General features: G+C 39.1%; 1 protein-coding gene across 1 annotated transcript in view; it reads left to right on the forward strand.

Annotated features, from left to right (window-relative positions):
* Window positions 1–6,540: 6,540 nt before the first annotated feature.
* GRM3 (glutamate metabotropic receptor 3) overlaps window positions 6,541–17,594 on the forward strand; it is a 211,182-nt gene continuing 200,128 nt past the window's right edge. Inside the window, exon 1 of the mRNA XM_037129009.2 lies at window positions 6,541–6,737. The gene's annotated coding sequence lies outside the window, so the exon portion shown is untranslated. The remainder of the gene's footprint in view (window positions 6,738–17,594) is intronic.

Consider the following 17,594-nt stretch of genomic DNA (forward strand, 5'->3'; position numbering starts at 1 on the left):
CTTCCTAAAGTACCTGTCTTATATAATCCATCGTACTGTATTTTTAAATGATTTTTGACAATTCTGCTCACCATTATCAGAAGAGAAGTCTTCAAGGTCAAGACCCCGATCTTACATCCTTGGTATCTTATTGCACAGTGCTTAGCACATGAGAGTTTCCAATAAATGTTATTTGAACACATACATACATATATGCATAGCTAATGGACCTTGCTCTAAACTGAAGGCTGACTTAGAGATGGCCCAATCAGTACGTCATCACTTTCAGGCATGAAAAATAGATTTGGATTCTCAGGAAAGATAATAATCATCATAAGACCAAAATAAATAACATTAACATATGTTACATCTAAAGTTTATGATATAACTCTTTGCCAAAATCTCTGAGATTAAATTTATAAGTGGAAAGGCAAAACCAGTGGACATGCTTTTCCTTCTTCTGAACTCCTTTACTGTTTGGGCTCTGCATCATTTATTTAGACTGGAGTCATGAGTCCGGAGTGAAGTGGTGGTTTATTCCACCACACATGGTGGGTACAAGTTAACTCCCCCAACCCATGGCTGTGCCCAGAGGCTTTAATTCCCTTATACAGTTCACAACCTTTATCTGAGCCTGTCATTCCTGCCCAACACCCCTCAAAAAAACTTTTTAAAAGACCTAACATTAAAAATAACTTGCTCATTATGAAAATACAAAATTTAGACAAAATTCCTGAGAAAGACTTCCAAGCATTCAACCTTTCATTCATCAGATGGCTATTGACTTTACAACATGTCAGGCAGTTTCAGGCATGAGAGATTGAGAAGTGATAGCACAAAAACCCGCTCTCCTCAGAAAGTGGGTGAACCAGATTAATAGTTACGGACCTAACTAATGAACCAGATTAACAATGTTAAATTCCTCCTATGTGAATTTTGGCAACGCATGTTAAATCCCAGTCCCAGTTTACTCAACGGTAAATAAAAATGAATATGATCTTCTAATTTTTAAAGGTTACTTCATTCACTCAGTAAATGTCTACCAGCAAGTCTTCTCCCAACTCCCACCCTTCCACATACATAGCATTTCCATAAGTACCAGGACATAATGGTAAGTACAACAGCCATCGTGTCTGAAACTTACAGTTAATGGGAAAGACAAACAAGTATTCAATTTCTTGTGATAAGTATTTTCAAAGAATGTATTAATTCTATTAATATCTATTTTAATATTGTATTTATTTTTATTAATATTTAATTTAATGATTAAAAATGTAAAATTTCTGAAGAAGCCTTTGTGGCTGATAAGTATTTTAATAGTCGAATATTAAAGTTTAGAAACAATCTCAATTTAGCTATTAACTATACAATATGCAGGATTGAAAAAAACAATAACAAAAAAACACATAGTAAATATCCAAGGACTATTTCTTTTCATTTTCGCTTATAAGAATCAGATATAAAATGCAAAAGACTCCAAAATACAGATGAGACTATTTATAGACCTAAAAAGTAAGTTTCACAAAGCACCAAAAAAACCATTTTATTCTTTTTCCCCATCGCTCCCACATATCTTGCCCATGGGGCTTGTTCTTCTCTATCCCCTTGGACACAGTTCAAGGCCATAGCCTTGACTTTCAGATTTTCCTCAGATAAAAATTCCTTTCTTTACTTAAAAAGAAATTATGCACTCAGGTAGAATTAGTCTCAGTGCAGAGTAAAAATAAAAATCCCAATGTCCATCTGTACTGAAGCTGTTGCCTTCCCAGCCCAGGAAAGCAGCAGAAGAAAGGTCTGCGGTGAGATCCGGCACACTCTTCCCTGCTCAGCCATTGCCTCCTCCTCCTCCTCCTCCTCCTCCTCCCTCCACCTTAATCAGCTGATGGAGCTTTCAATCCCTCGGCATTGAAGAGGTCAGGGGTAGAAGGTGCAATAAGACAAGGAAAGTTCTATTGGACCAATACTGAGCTGGCATTGCTTGTTCCTGGGCTTAGCAGTTGTTCAAAGCTGACTTTTTAAATCCCGATTTAATCAGTTCTTTGAAGACCCTCAGACTCTGGAGATCTCTTGTTGCAGAATCTGACCTGATTTTGATGAGGTTTTTGTGACTGGATACTTAACTACTCTAGCCAAGGCTCTACTCTAGTTGTATGCATTTCACCTTCTAGCTTCTCCTGGCACCATGTATGTAAATTAGAAAAAGGTGCCCCTCCAGACTGGTGAATTACTAAGGACAGCCTCCCACCAGACTGACACAGCCTGGCACATGAGCACTGGGCACAGGGCTCCCTCTCACCTTTCCACTGGGTGTGTCTGTGCTACACAGTTGCACTCCTGCAGGTCAGTGCCCTCCAAAGGCTGTCTACTGGGCACCCAGAGTTCCCCCAACAGGCCCCTCTGGTTAGGATCTAAGAAGACACATGTTCTGCTCTGTGCTCACTCTTCCATCACACGGTGTCAAGGAAACCAAAGCCTCTTACCTGTCATAGGTGGGAGTGCAGTCACAGCAAGTTCAGCCTTCCTTTCCTTCAGCCCTTTGGAGACCGATCAACACCCAGCCTCTTGTATTTTATAATCTGCTGTAAATTTAAAAGCAGTCTACTGCATCACCCTAATTCCAGGGACATAGCAATGGTTTTGCTGAAGTAGCAGCACTTATCACTAGAGGTAAAGTGAGAAAAAAGCACACACACTACCACCCTGGACCTACTGGCATAATAAGAGCACATCAAAAATTCTGAATTCCAACTTCCTTCATCTCTCAGCTTCTTGAACTTTAACTCTTTTATAATCCATGTAGTTTAAAGATACTCCACTCGAGTTTAGCAGAGGGTGTCTGGTAACTCTTGCTTTGGAATATGGAGGAGTTGACACTTTTTGCCTTGAAGCTTCAGTCAAAATTAAGACTAATTTTTTGTTCTATATGGTGTAATAGTAATTAAAATCAGACTTGAAAGATGGTCCCAGGGGCAACATATTTTGAAAGAAGTTGAAAAACTAAATGAGTGATTTTTATAAGCAAATTAAATATAAATTGTAATATTTTATAAAAGCATTATATGTTTATAAAGACACGTGTATTAGGACTGCAGAACTGATATACTGGAAAAAGAGTTACACAGAGAAATTTAATATTTGCATAGCAGATAGAGCAAGGGAAGGCTTAGGCAAGAGATACTGGCCAGACAATTAGAAGCTTAAGGTAACCATATAATTTAATAATCAAACTGGACACTTTTGAAAAATGAACTGTACACTGTGAATACACCTACACAGAGACATAAACCAGAACTGTCCCAGACAAACTGGGTACCTGATCTCTCTACATATGATCAAAGTAACTCACACTGCTGACTGATAGTAGAAATTAACAAAGAAATTGATTTCTGGACTGAGCCCATGGAGATTGACCCCAAAGGGAATACTATTGAGAGTGTAGTCTGGATCAGGTATATGGAAGGCATTGTATATTTGCAATTAATAATGACAGCAAATCAACTCAGTGTTATTTCTGAATGAAGGATAGTATGCTTTATGAGCCATATTAAAAAAGTATAGCAGAAGTCATGGCTTTAACTGTAAGGAATCCTGAGAAGAAATATCATAATTAATCATTCAAATAAATATAGGTTAGTAAAAATTAATCAAACTCATGTAAAATATGAACTAGAAAGAGTGATATAGATGTCCAAATACACATGTGTTTTGACTTGAAAAAAGACAAACATGCCATACCAGGGGTACTTAAAAGAAGGAACTAGAATTGTTGAGAGACAGAGCCCAGTTAGAATAACTGGGAGAAGGGGGGAGAGAAACGTCATTTCCTAATTGACATGCTATTTAGCCAGAAGTTGTTATTTAGTCCTATGACCTGGGGATACGACCCCAAAAGTTTCAAGTTTCAATACTCAAAATAAACTTGAAAGCATGCATGTACACAAAAACACACCAACAAATAAACATTAAACTTAAAGCTATATTCCCAGTCAATGATGAAGTCAAATTAAATTTAAAAGGAAGAATTAAAGTATACAAATAATTGCTTCAATTAAATATTACATAGGCTCAACAATGAAAATGCCATCAGTTAACTATAAGTCAGAGACTAATAGTCAAAACTAACATTTTCCTGTTGCTTACAAGGTACTTATTAACCCTAAAAATAATGGAGAAATGAGCAAGTATTAGTTCCACTCTACAGATGGTGAAACTGAGATAGGATGAGGTTTAAACACTTGACCAAAGTCACACAGCTAAGAAGTAATGATAATAATTAAAGCGTTCAAACTCAGGTATTATACTACGACCAGGTTGAAAAGCCCTTGTGTTCATTGTTTCTTTGCACATGTGTGGCAGGGGGAAGGCAAGTGTCCCATAAGGCCAGATCTGATAACGGAGTGATAATTTGCTTCAGTATTTCTGTCTCTATTCATCACCATCTTTATTGTGTTTAAAAAAAAAAAACCTAGATGCAGGCTATGGCAATGCGGTTCAGTCTATACATCAGTGTTTTCTTTTGTGCAAACGCAGCCACTTTCCTTTTTCAATGTGATAAAAAATCATCAGCTCTCTTCTACTCCTTCCAATCTCAACTGATTCTGATGAAGCTTCTGAAAGGCAAAAGGGAATCTTCTGGAATACTTACTCTAAATGAAGCCAAGAGCTGCCAGCATGGCTTCATGGGTACGGAAGCCCTTGCAGCAGGTAGAACTTCATCTTTTCCTTTATTGTGTCGTCATTGCTCTTGGATGTATAGTTGTCTGCTGGACCAACGCTGTGAAAATTTTCTTTTATGAAAGTCACATGTGTTTGTGGTAGGCAGTACATGTTAGATAATAGTAAAGAAATGCAAAAAGTGGTTTGGCTTTAACTTTAACACTGCTATTGCATTCCAGATAGAACAATGTTGAAAGGGAAGCATCTACAATTTTTAGAGTTTCACTACTTAGTGACATTTTCATGTTTAATATATTCAAGTTTCTAGTTAGTAGCCTTCACAATAGAATATATATATATATATATATATATATATATATATATATATATATATATATAATATTCTAAAATTCGTTAGCTTCTAAAGAAACCAGTGATAAAATTATTTCTCTAGTTTACATGTTTTGGCTAGGTTACAAAGGAGGCAGTTGTTAAAGAACTTAGCATTAAATATTAAAGAATAAGAGTGGCATTTACAAAAGCATTATAACAGTCTTTGGTTAACACAAAGTTAGTATATCAGGGTGGAAAAATTAATGACAGTGAAGTTTTCAATTTTGAAATTAAATACCATGTGTTTCTAAACATGGAAAGATGCCTGGAATTTTACCTTTAGAATTTTATCTGTAGCTCGGAGCCAATTCAAGCTATTTTTGTGTGCCGTTTTCTCTTTTGTGCCTACGTCACCGATTCAAGGTTTTTATTTAATTATAAGAAGAAAGAAGAGGTTCTGTGAACATTGACTGGGTCTGCTAACCACAAGGGCTAGAGAGCGGGTAACGCAGGGGCGGGGTGGGGTCGCTGCAAGGGGGCAGTGTGGCAGTATAGGAGGATAAAAAGGAAGATAATTCAGCACTCTTCTCTTATAACAACCAAGAAATTTGGGAGAATGAGAAAAAAGCAGCCGCCCAGCATTCTTGAAGGGGCGTGTCTTGCCTCCAGAAGCTGTCCAATCGAATTCCTTCAGAGGGAGCAATCCGGAGAAGATTGATGAGGGTTGCTAGGAAACGGGAGCGTCTCCCTCCCGCCTGACCCAGAGATTGTTCTGCACAAGCCCTCTCCAGGGGCTTGCAGTGTGCAGTTTCGCTGCGTGTGGGGCAAAGCTGCACGCCGGCTTCCCAGGCTCTCTCGCTCCCTCTCTGTTCCCGCTATCCCCTTCTACCCCAGCATGCTGTCAGCCGGGTGCACAGGGACCACGGGAAACCTTTTCCTGGGCTGACAGTTAGTGCTTGCTCTCCCGCAGCCAAGAGCTCTAACAGAGCTTCAAAGTTGGAGCCGCGGATCTGCTACTGCCCCACGCCCCTTCGCCCCACCTCTCCGAAATTCCCAGCCTTTGCATGGACTGCCTAGGGGTTTCAGAGTGAGGCGAAGCAGCGGACAAAACCTCTCTGGCTTTCCCTGCGATATCCTCTCGATATCCTCTCGGCTAGGTACACTAGCTCACTGAGGACTCTGCAGATACACCCCTATAAAAGAGAGGGGGAGGCGGAGAGGGGAAAGGAGAACGAGAGAATGAGGAGAGAATGCCAGGTCCGTGCCTCTGCCTAGAGTCCCAATTAGATGCTATGGTCTGAGCCTGGCCAAGGTGAAGGAAAGTTGCTTCCACGCCTGGGAAGTGCGTTTGCCTGTAAAGAGAAAGAGAGGGACTCAGCTGGGAACCGCGCCCCTCCCCACCGTGAAAGCCCACTGGGTCCCCCCTTTCCCCAACCTCTTTTCTTTCTGCTGCTCCCACCCTCCCTTTTCCCACTCCCCACAGACTCGGAGGCCTGGATGTGCTGCCACCGGGCAGGGGTCCAGCTAGCAGCTGGGAGGGGGCGGTGGCAGGGGCAGGGGGCACTATGACAGGAAACGGCGCGCACAAGTTGGCCATTTCGGGGGGCAAAATAAGTTCTCCTTGGATTTGGAAAGGACAAAGCCAGCAAGCTACCTCTTTTGTGTCGGATGAGGAGGACCAACCATGAGCCAGAGCCCGGGTGCAGGCTCAGCCGCCACCGCTGCCACCACGGTCAGCTCCAGACCCTGCCAGGAGTTGTCGGTGCGAGGTAAGGGGCCCAGAGAAGGACATATCCCTCTGCAGGGCGCCCAGCGAGGGCGCGGTGTCTCGGGTGCTGCGTGGGGCAGGTGCAGCCGGGAAAGTTGAGGCAGAGCACAGACTGGTCCCTACAGTTCTGCCAGGGTGGGGACGGTGGAGGGCAGAGGCCATGTGGGTGTGGGTGAGTGAGAGTTTGTTTGTGTGTGTGAGCGCACTTCGGCATCTCCAGGAGGGAGTCAGCTTTCCGGGCACAGATCTGCAGCCAAGGGTGAGAAAGGTGAAGGGACAACTAACGCCCGCAGACCCCCAGAGAGACCGGTCTCGTCAGCCAACCACCTCCAGCCCTGTTCTGGTCGCAGGATACATTTCATTTTGGGGGTTCCTTAGGCTTTGTGCACAGGAAATCCTACGATGACTAGCTGCCACAGTAGCTGCTTCATGTGGGTGTGGAGGTTGCCAGGGTTGGTGGACAACGGGACCTGGTCGGTGTTGCAGCCCCGGTGCACTCTGCAACCAGAAGGGACCAGAGGTTCTCTCTGCTGCAAAGATGCTTGGAAATTATCCCTAACTCAATGCCCTTTGCTCCCTTTGGCTTGAATGGGAAATCGAAAAGCCAGACTGGGAGCACGTTTCTTCATCTATCCTATTCCATTTTCTTATCTGACAGTGAGATAACCCAGAGAGGGCGGGAGATGCGTGGTCTAGAAATAGGCGAGGCAATATATGCAATAAGCTCGTTTCTTAAGGGTTTCATTTAGATTTTCTTCTAGTTCCTTCCCTGGCGTAATACTTTTGGGTAGATTCCTTAAGGAGACATTCCTCTGCCTTTTAAGTATTTTAAAGCATTGCACAATTTGATAACAAATAACAAAACTGTATACATCTAACAATCTGTGGTCAAGTGCCCAGCTAATTTGCTAATAAAATATTTCTACTGCTATTTGAATAATGCTGTGTTTGACATATGTAGTTTACGTGCCTGTATAATTAAAGTTGAATCAATGTGAGTTGAAGTTGGTGCGAGTTAAAGACCTCAGTAATAGTTCATTACTTTGAGTTTCTCTCCTTCCATTTGTTTGTGCTGCCTGTTCTTAGAACTCTTCAGTTCAGCTATATTGTGCTTCTGTGCGTGGAGAAGGGCACTTACTGGTAGAGAAACATTTTTCATTTACCTAAATCTAAGTCTGCTTTTCTTATTTGATCACACATTTTTAAGACTGCTACCTGAACTCCAATCACCTGTGTACATTTATTTAATATAGGCATGACAAGAATAGTTAGATTGCCACTGCACTAAACTCCTAGGGTTACGCAGTTTCTACCAAAGATGTTTAGGTTATTAGTTAATGATTCTATAGTGTTATGCTCCTTTTTTTTTCTCAAAACAGCCCAGTAGAATTTGAATACATTTTGGAAGTTATGGTATACCACACCTTAATAAAGTGATATTTCCCTTTGATAATGGCAGTGTTGTATTTACAAAGAGTCCTCACACCTGTAGGTTTTAGCTGTCCATCCTTTCAGGTTCTGATCATCCAGCAACACTACAAGGACTTTTTGAATAGATGTGCCCTAAGGCTGACTTCATTAGTATTCAGAATGGCTCATGTGCTCAGGATGGAAACTGAGTAGAAAAAGTCTTGAAAGTTATTTTTCACAAATAAAAGAATGAAAATTCTAGAATATCTATATTTATTGGACTAACAGGAAGGATAAATGGTCAGAGTATCTTTTAGTATTTACAGATCTATACACTCCCCCCCAAAAAAAAAGTCCATATAAAATCTTTTGTTCTGTGAACTAGATCTTTGCCAGTGAAATCATAGAAAATTATGCCAACATAAGGGATAAAATAACTTTGGGGGACTTGAGGGATAGAGACCTCTATTTAAATTGAATGCTATTTTTCACAATTCAGAAATATGTGATTAGCAAATTGAGAAAATGTATGAAAACAGAGAATGTTATTAATAATGAAAACATATTCTATGACCCACTTGTGTGTGATAGTCTTTGTTAAAAGTTATGCTATACACATGAAAAGAACTGAGTGTAAATCAGCTGATTTACCTCACAATGACCAAATATCAAAATGATCCCATCTCTAAATTTGTCTCACTGCAATTAAACCTGGTAGGTTGAACAGAGGCAAATGCATCCTGTCTGCCTGGCTTTCAATGCAGATTAGGTATTAATAGGATAAAATTGAGTGTTGATTAAATTTAAATTAATATTTTTATTGAATGAAAGAACTGGGATAATTGTCAAAAGGTCACCTGCCTCACTTCTGTACTTCATGGCAGGTGATCAACCAGAACTGCACAAGATTGAGGATAGTTTTATTTTAAAAGACTACCAGCAATAACACTTTTACAACTACCCTGAATATCTTTTCCTCCTCCTTATTTCTTATCATTTTCCTTCAAGTCAAACTATTTTCTCTTTCTTGTCCATTGTTCTAATAGATATCAGTCACAAAATGTTGCCAAGATTTTTTCCAGGGTCCTGGCTACCCTCTGCCAAAATGTAGTCATTGGCTTGGGGATGAAATGTTTCTATTTGTTGTTTTGTACTCAACATCATCCCAAGATACCATTAAACAAAAGAAATGAAAATTAATACCTAATCTCCATTGAAACCCAGGCAGACAGGATGCATTTATGCACATTGGAATGTGGCCAGAGCTCTAGGGTGAGAATTGTTTCCTCCAAGGGTTACTCCCTAAAAAAAGTAGTGTTTACTCCTAGTTTTGCTCTTTTACACTGTGTATTGTACGTTTTCATCTCTTCTGACATGATGCTAAATGCATCCAGTTTTGCATTAGATGAATTTGTTGAAATTGCTCCCTGGAAGTAGCATAAAATGATAGATTATCCACCAAGACTGAACACATAAAATGAACTCAATGATAGTAATCACACAGACGGTAGAAGCCATTAGGTCATTCTCCTCCTTCCACTTCTAATGTAGGCTTGGTCCCCACAGCCTACTGTATTTGGGAGTACTTCAGTCCAGTCTGATTTTAAATAGCTCAAGTAATGACTTCTTCCAGTGCATTTGAAAGACTATTTCACAGTCTAATAGTTTTCCCTATCAAGAACTTTGTTGTAATATTCAGCCTAATTATCCTACAGTTCTATTTTGTCTTGTTACTTACTCCCTATTCTAACCCCTCTGGACAGTCCATTCTGTTGCCTGATTTAGAATCTTCACCTCACATTTATACAGGATTTGAAGAATGCAAAAGCTTTATACGATTACATGAGAGAATACAAAAATGAGAGTTCTATATCTGGACACCTTTTCTAAATAAGTGGGGATGGGAGAAATAGACAAAAAACTGTACTTGAAAAATAACTAAATAAAATTATTAAATAAATAAATAAATAAATGAGCCATATCTTTCAGGTCATCTATATGATATATATGGTGATCTATTCTTAATAATTTATGTTACTAATGTAAGTGTGGGGAAATTTTTCATCTCTGACATTACTGACCAATGTGACTATTGAGCTGATTTATTCTAAGTAATGTTCCATGTGGATACACATTTATGAGACATTTTCATTGCAAATTTGATGTCAACAGAACCCTGTCAACACCCATACTACAAGGGAATTTTGTGACATGCTGATCTGATGCTCCACTGAGCCCCAGAAGCCTTTGTCATGTAAATTTCACTATTAAAATAAAAGTGATTTCCATAATTAATAAGATGTGCTAGGAATATAATAGTATGTATAGTTTAAGTGTATACATTAACACAATACAGTCATTCTGTTAGAAAGCCATGGCCCGTTCACACTAAAACAATCTTAAAAGCTAGTAGAATGAAGCTTGAATTCATCACTGTGCTATATCATGAAAAAGAAGTTTAAATCATGCATATATCAATATGGACTAAGTTTAGATTTATACAGAGGTACCATGTGAAGGTTACTTTAAAAATAGAAAAACCTGAAATAACCACAAGAGAGAAAGAGGTTTCCACTTTATTCACTTAAAATCTGGTTCTAAGATATCCATGTTTAGGCTTCTTTTCAGAGTCTTAGCAAATGTCTTGGTAGACTTACCATCCGACACAGCCATTGAGATGCAAGTTATGCTCGTCGGTAGAGGAGTAAATTATATAAATCAGGAAATAAGTTCCTGGGTTACACTTGCCAAGTCTGAAAAATGTAAGGCTCAGAGTAAAGTGAATCAGCAGTTAAAACCACAATTTAATGTTGTGTTTTCACTGCTTGGTGAGCATTAGACTGCATATAAGGACGTTCATGTAGATTAAATTAAGGAAACAGTGAAAAGAACTGGCATTCCAGTACTGAATATATCTTTAAGAGAATAAAATTAGACTGCACAGAATAAAAAAAATTTAAACCACTATTCTTCCTTCTGATGGCCAAAGTGTCTTCATAGTTCCATTCATCACACAGTGGTGAGTACCCTCAAAGTGATTTTCTTTAGAAACAAAGGGAAAATCAATTTCCTTGGTGTAGGGAAAGTAGGCCACTAATATACTTGCGACTTCTTCCTGGGACTGAGGAATTCTAAGATATCTGTGTCTACATAGACTATCATATTTCCTCACCAAGTGAGTAATCTTTGTATAAAACTGAAAACTGTACACTGTATTTTGAGAATAGGAAAAAAAAGTAAACATGGAAAACATTCAGGCATAATCTATACACGTGTAGACTAAAACATCATAGTTTCAAAATAAAACTACCTATAGAGAGGGGATCTCCACGGGAAACCCAAGGTAGCTGTCACCTTTACTTGCCTGTGTAGCCCTACATACACCAACAACCATAACCACACACATGCACCACATTTGAATAAATTCATCTGGAAGAGCATAGGTACACATCAATCAGAAAACTTCAAAACCATGATACCAAAAACACAGTATGAAAAATATTACAACTTATATATGTAGCAGGGGATTACTAAGAGAATAACAATTTAAAGACACTTCCCTGAGGGAAAAAATTACTTTCAGAAAGAAAAGTTTGCTAATAGGGATAGAAAGCAATCAGTCAACAAATATTTAGAAAACACCAAATATAACAAAGTAAGATTCTGGAAATGCCAGGGGGACACCAGAAAAAAATGTTAAAACACATACAAAATTTCACAAACACGTGTAAAGTAGAAGATATTCTAAAAATCAAATTTGAAACTCTAGAGTTTCCACCCTACAAAACGTCTATTTCTCCATTTAACAGATGTGTTCAGATTTAAAATTTCAAATACGGACTGCAAGGTCATCCATTTTTCCATCAGGAAGGGTGGTAGTGTTGAGGAGCATATAACTACCACATCTCCCAGTGCTTTGAAAAAACCTCCGATGCATGACCTTCCGGCCAAGCATCTATGATTTCACATTGATGGAGTCATCATTGTAGCCCTGGGGGATGCAGCTTTTTACAACTTTGCTGTGGCTGACCAAGAAAGAAGGCACACACAGATTTCCACAGAAACTGTGATTCTGTGAAAGATACTGAGGAGATGAGGGAGGCTGGTGCCTTTCAGAATTCAAAGTGATCTTGGAATGTAAAGAATTTCTTCGGATTGAATTCCGTGGAAGTTTGTCACTGACCTATGTTCCTGGATGTGAATATCTGAGCTAAGGAATAGTGTTTCTCGATAAATAAACAACTAAAAAACTACAAAAATAAATAAGAGAATAAAATTTCAAATATAGGTATTCTGACCCTCTATGGAGACATCGTGCTGGATGTTGAGAGGTGTTAAAACTCATGGTATGTCGTAATAATTGATGATATTATTAACCAATTGCCATGTGCTGAGAACTCTACTAAAACATTGCATGGAATTTCTGTCTCATTTAATACTCACAAGAGCCCTATGGGGCAGGTACTCTGATCCTCATTTTAAAGAAAGGGAAATGGAGGCCAGAGAGATAAAGTAATTTTCCCCAGGTTAGGTCATTAACAACTGAAGAACTGGAATTCAAAACTTTCTTAATCCAAGTCCTTTTTTTCTATACTACTAAGCCACATTGTCTCCAATTTATGTTTTATATTGGGCTTCATTTTATTCAACAAATATGTTCTGAGCTCCAACTAGAACATATGTTGGTAGAGGAGACCCATGACCAGTCAAATGAAACTCAGGATTGAAGTCTACAGGTTCAGCCTTTCTCTTCCCCCAGTGAGTCACAGTCCCTTCTGAGCGACAATGAAATGCAGATGGAAGAAATAAACTGAAAAGTTACTTAAAATGAACTAGAACTCAGGGGAAAAAATAAGAATCAGAAAAGTTTATGAAAATACAGGTTTATTGACAGGCTGAGAAATAAACATCAGGTGTGAAAATGGGAACAAAAGATAGTTCCTCAAACCTAATTTGATGCACACCACAATCTGCAAAACTAAATACAGCAGCAAGAGTATAGTCTCACAAAGAGGCTGCACACAGAAATGAATAGCATTTCTGCTTCTTAAGGCTAAAATGCTGAGCTTTCTCTCCTCTTCCCAACAGGAAAATGAGCTGGTAAAAATGTGTTGTAGATTAGTAAAATTTTGAAATGTCTCTACTCAACTGAAGTAGTCATTCATCTTTCTGTAAGAAACATAGCATTTTACACATTTGGCTATTTATTCAGCAATATGTACAATAACTTATAAAAGGATAAGCTCAAGGGTTTCAAATTCTAAACACAGGCATAGCTGGGTAGCAAAGTGGGTTAGAGTATGCCAAGATTGTGGGTTTGATCCCCAGCCAGGGCACTTACAAGACTCGACCAATGAATGCATAAATAAATGAAACAATAATCAATCTCTCTTCCCCCCCTTCCCCCTTCATTTCTCTCTGAAATCAATAAGTAAATAAATTTCTAAAAAAAATAAACATACCTAGAACAAGAGAAACAAAGTGACCTGGTGATGATGCCAAAGACTCAGTGGACAGGGCAGTTCTGGGAAACCTACATCTCGTGATTCTCCGACCTGAGTGCTTTCCTGCAGGCAGGAAACCTGCTGTCTTGGTTGTATAAACTTATATTTCATTTCAGACAATCAAACAGCCAAAATATATGAAGCTTTACTTGAAACTTTCTCTCTGATTTGTACTAGAATATTTTATGGACATAAAAAATGAATGACTATCACAGAGATCTGTCCCTCCATCTGGTGAAGACTGTTTCTTTTGATTGTTAATACTATATAACAGATAGATTATTAGTAATATTTTGTATTTTGCTTAACAGTTCCAATTCACCATGTGTTGATGAATACAACATAATAGAAACCACTTTTATAAAATATGTCAAAACACATGCCAGTTGGGGAGATGGCACTATAAGGTCAGAACAGTTGGAATTTGTATCTGCTTCAAGGAGAAAATGAGATCTGGAGAATACAATTAATTGTTTCTATTTTGATGACTCTTATTTTTTCTAAAAAACACCCTCTACATGCTGGTGCATTAATCCTATTGATTTCTGTCAAATCCAGATACAGTGGTGACCAGATCGGACCACGCCTGAGAATTAATAAGGAGCCGCAACATTCAACTTAGATTCCTAACCCCCTCCACAGACTTTGTTCAAGCCCTGCCTTTGGGGAAAATGTTTCAAAGATGGCTAAGAGCCCCACTTCCCCTCCAAAAAACATCTCCTCTAGTATCTGCCTTGGTTCCTTAAATTTTCTGAATTTTAAACTGAAGTGTTTGGTCCAAGAAGTATAGAAGACCATATACTTCTGGGTCCATGCGGTGCACTAATACTTCAACACATTGGACCTACTGGTTCTTTTTCTTTTTGGCCAGAAAAGCCAACTTTATCCAGTTTAGTGAGAAGTGGGCAAAGTGAAAAATTGTAATTTTTGCCTTCTTCATAATTTTGTAAATGCAAAGCCCTTTCTAGGCTATGATTTCTTGGCTATACACGATGCAGTAACTTGAGAGGGAAAAGAGCTTTCTCGTAGCTATTGAACTAATAGGGAAAAGGTTGAAGTATTACAGAGTGCCCACCTTCCCCATATTTTTTCCTTTTAAAATCCTAAATTGGTTGGTTGCTTTGTGATACAGGTAGGGAATCTGGGTATTTTAAGGATGCTCCTCAGATGAAAAAAGTTGGAACATACGAAGGAGGGAAGAGTGAGAAAGTTGAAGGACAAAGTCAAAGCCACTCTCTTCTAACTTTACTTCCCACCCTCCCACCGGTTGTAACATCAACCATCATCTGTGTACTTGTGGTGTAAATACTGCTCATCAAACCATTGCCCAGAAGAGCCAGCCTTGAAATCACTTTGAATTTACCTAAAAGAAAGAATACTGGGACAGATGCATCCCAACCTCCTTTCCTTTAGGTTGGGATTCAGGAATACACAAATTAAATCAGCTTCCATATTATTCTTAAACACTCTCGGGTTTGAGAAACACTACTGTCTTGGTCTGCTTGGACCTGCTATAACAAAAGATGATGGACTAGCTGGCTGAAGCCACAGACATTTACTTCTCACATTTCTGGAGGCTAGTTTCGACATAAGAAGTGTCCAAACCTGAAGAGAATTTATGAGTTTATTTGCCAAGAAGTGAGATCTCAACAGATTGAAAGAATGCTCCAGAGAATGGCAGTTTTGCATCTTATTTTATGCATTACAATCCAAGGAGAAAGCCTAAAGGGGTTATGTGAATTCCACTGGTGGTAGGTTACAGGGACAAGAGAAACCAAAGTGGGGAAATCTCTGGGATTGGATAAAAAGTAAAACTGGAAGACACAATTATTTCACATTGGTGGATGCAGGGTAGTTAACTAACATTTATAGCATATAGATGTGCTATTTAGGGAGGAAGATAACAATGAGGGGTTCTGTGGTCATCTGCTCTGGTGTAGAGGTTGTACCTTGAGGGGGTCTGGAAAAGATTACTCTGAACTTCCAAAGGTATGTCATCTTAAATGCAAAACACATCAGGCAGTATCACTTTAGGTAAAGAGTGTGGCCTTTTGTCAAGGAACCTACATGCCTAGCATGTGACACACCAGCATTACCTGCTTGTATTAGAAATTCTTATGTTCAGACCATCCATGTGGTTGCTTTCAGTCTCCTAGTGTCCAGGGCCTCCCCTGAGCTTGTCATATATAGTATAAGGCTCTTTTTCAGTCATTTTTGCAAAATCAAGATGCAGGCAGATCTGATTCTGGTGAGAGCTCAATTCCTGAAGGACCATCTTCTTGCTATGTACTCACATAATAAAGAAAGAGAGAGAGCACTTGTCTCTCTTCCGCTTCTTACAAAAATAGTAATCTCATTATGGGACCCCCATCCTCATGGTCTCATATAAAGCTAATTACCTCCCCAAAGTCCCTCCTCCAAACACCATCACTTTAGAGTTAGTCCTTCAGTGTATGAATGGGAGGGGGGCACGAACATTCAGTCTGTAACAACTGGACATAGAATGACCGTCCTACAGAGGACATGCAGTGAATTACTGTACAAAATTATTCTCCACAGCAAGCTCAATCTAATTAGATTAATCAGTTGTCTAAGATAAATTCTGAAAGCATGAGTATTAATTAATTAATTAAGTTCAACTAAGAAAGCTCAGTCTCCATGAGTTGTGCAGAAAGATTCATTTTCTGGAAATATATTGTTTCCATTGCAAAGAAATTTTTCTTCTATTATTGACAGTAAATCCCACAAGGATACACAAATACATACAATACGTATCTTCTGGACATTTTTATTAGGAAAAGTTTCTCATTTTTATCTCTTATCCTATATTTTATAATTGCAATACTGAGATGTTTCAAAGGGAAGTTACTGGTGTTTGAAGAGTCTCATCAATGAAAACATTATTTCTATTTTTAAGGATAGAAATACTTCTGGATTTGGATAACTGCACATTTAAAACTCAAATTGTCTTTATAACTATATTCTTGTGAGCTAAGGGGATGTGGGAAAACATTGTTTTGTTGCAGCTTTGCCCTTCGCCTTCCGGATCTGCAGAAGGGAGAAAAACTTTACTTGGAAACTTTTTATACATTCTCCACTCAGTGTCTACTTCATTCAAGTGAATGGTTGCTTAGCTGAAGCTGGCAATCCTCACAAACACAGCCAAAGATGGTTTTCCAAGCAGCGTGCAGAGCCACGTGGAGGAAATGCTAAAGAGGGAGTGAGGTGGAGCAGCAGGAGGTTGGAGGAGGCTGAGGCTGGGCACCAGCTCACCTCCTAAGGGGTCTATGCAACCTCTTTTTTCACTTGCATCCCACACTTAATAATGGACTTTGTGAAGAGAAAAGCAATAGAAAGTAGACTATACACTCCCCCTCACACAAACACATACACATTCTCCCTCTTAAACAGGAAAAAAACAATTTGATTCCTAATAATCAGGCTGTCTCAGGCACCAAAATGTTAAATTGTTGGAGACTACACTGTGCCCCTAGCAGGGCCTGATGCTTACAGTGCTTACACCTGATAACAGCGCCTGTGCTGGACCCCCCATGGACAGGACAGCTCTGTCTAGCTAAAGCTAGAACCCTGTCACCATCCCAAGCCAGCTTCTGCCTCCTTATCCCCAGAATCTAGGAGGCGCATCTATGAAATCAAGGAAATCACCTATGGTGTCTCACTTAGCTGTGAGTTTCACAAAGTGCCTTGGTATCACTATACCAAAAGATGCTTGTGTGGAATGTATGAGTGCAGTAATGTAATCAAACTGAATAAAATTTTAACTTTTTTATAATCCAGAAAAATATTTTTCATGGGGTCACCTGCATAAAGACTCGCAGAAATCAATGCCTATGAAATAATTTAAGACGTGGCTGGAACATCCACCTGTCTCCTTACTTAGATTAACTCCAAAAGGACAAAGATCTTGTCTGTGTTTTCCAGCA

This window comes from Artibeus jamaicensis, unplaced genomic scaffold (genome assembly GCF_021234435.1).
Source record: "Artibeus jamaicensis isolate MK-2021 breed Jamaican fruit bat unplaced genomic scaffold, CSHL_Jam_final contig_787, whole genome shotgun sequence".
In the NCBI taxonomy this organism is placed as follows: domain Eukaryota; kingdom Metazoa; phylum Chordata; class Mammalia; order Chiroptera; family Phyllostomidae; genus Artibeus; species Artibeus jamaicensis.